Genomic DNA, 1296 nt, shown 5'->3' with positions numbered 1-1296 from the left:
TCTACATCGACAGAAAAACGGAAAAGAACCTCTGTACCTGTACTGCTATAACTGGAAAATATATTCATGCTAATTACGAACTTCTGAGTATATCAGTGTCGTAACTGTAGACGAGAATACAAAGAATTTCAAATAAACTTTCGAATGTTACAGAGGAATGCATGCAGTCGATTATGGTCTAGTTAAAAGGCAGGCAGGCAGGCACTCCGTCTTCAGGCCACAAGTGGCCCATCGGAACCATCCGACCGCCGTGTCATCCTCAGAGGAGGATGTGGATAGGAGGGGCATGTGGTCAGCACACCGCTCTCCCGGTCGTCATGATGGTTTTCTTTGACCGGAGCCGCTACTATTCGGTCGAGTGGCTCCTCAATTGGCATCACGAGGCTTAGTGCACCCCGAAAAATGGCAACAGCGCATGGCGGCCCGGATGGTCACCCATCTAAGTGCCGGCCACGCCCGACAGCGCTTAACTTCGGTGATCTCACGGGAACCGGTGTATTCACTGTGGCAAGGCCGTTGCCTCTAGTTAAAAGATGGTTATAAAATTTCATAAACTTGGTATTTACATTTCTCACGTGTGAAATGGATTACATCCAGAAAAAAGACATGTTTATTGTAGTTTAAGCGATACAAGGGAGAATCCTACCTATACCGTGAATAATCTGTTCGGTTTGTTACTCCAGTTACCGTTATGATGGTATGGCGGAATACCTTCACAACAGGGCATCAGATCAGTCACTAGTTAGGAGGCACCGCTCTTCACGTTAGTCTGTTCTGTTTCTGTCTGTATTTTTACCTCTCCATAGTTTCCGCAGTATTCGCTCATTTGAATCTGTTTAGTATAGTAAAAATCTTGATCTGCAGTTTTCACACTCTATCTTCTCCTTTCCCTACAATAACTATTCCTTGCCACCTCAGAATGTACCATATCAACGGATCCCTTCTTGTGATCAACAAAGGTTTTTCCTCCAAGATTCCATTCTGTACCGATTATTGTTTACCCTGTCTACTTATATCTATTCTTCACTTCTCCTGTATAACATAACATTTCAAAAGTTTTTACTCTCTTTACGTCTGTTTCACTTCCATATAACGTCACACTCCAGAAAAATACTTTCAGAAAAGGCTTCTTACCACTTAAATTAAAATTGACTTTAACTGGATTCTCTTTTTCAGAAACTTTTTTCTCTCTGTTGCCAGCCTGCATTTTATATCCTCTTTACATCTGCTATTTACTACCCAAACCGCAAAGCTTGTATAAAAATCCAGCTTACTTCTTAATGGAATTCTCCCAGT

At 42.1% G+C, this 1296-nt stretch overlaps 1 pseudogene; it reads right to left on the bottom strand.

Annotated features, from left to right (window-relative positions):
• Positions 1-403: 403 nt before the first annotated feature.
• LOC126164210 (5S ribosomal RNA) lies at positions 404-521 on the bottom strand (annotated as a pseudogene).
• Positions 522-1296: the final 775 nt, after the last annotated feature.

The sequence above is a fragment of the Schistocerca cancellata genome, chromosome 2, assembly GCF_023864275.1.
Source record: "Schistocerca cancellata isolate TAMUIC-IGC-003103 chromosome 2, iqSchCanc2.1, whole genome shotgun sequence".
Taxonomy (NCBI): Eukaryota; Metazoa; Arthropoda; class Insecta; order Orthoptera; family Acrididae; genus Schistocerca; species Schistocerca cancellata.
Note: the sequence above shows the minus strand (reverse complement) of the source record. Positions and strands in the feature narration are given on the sequence as shown.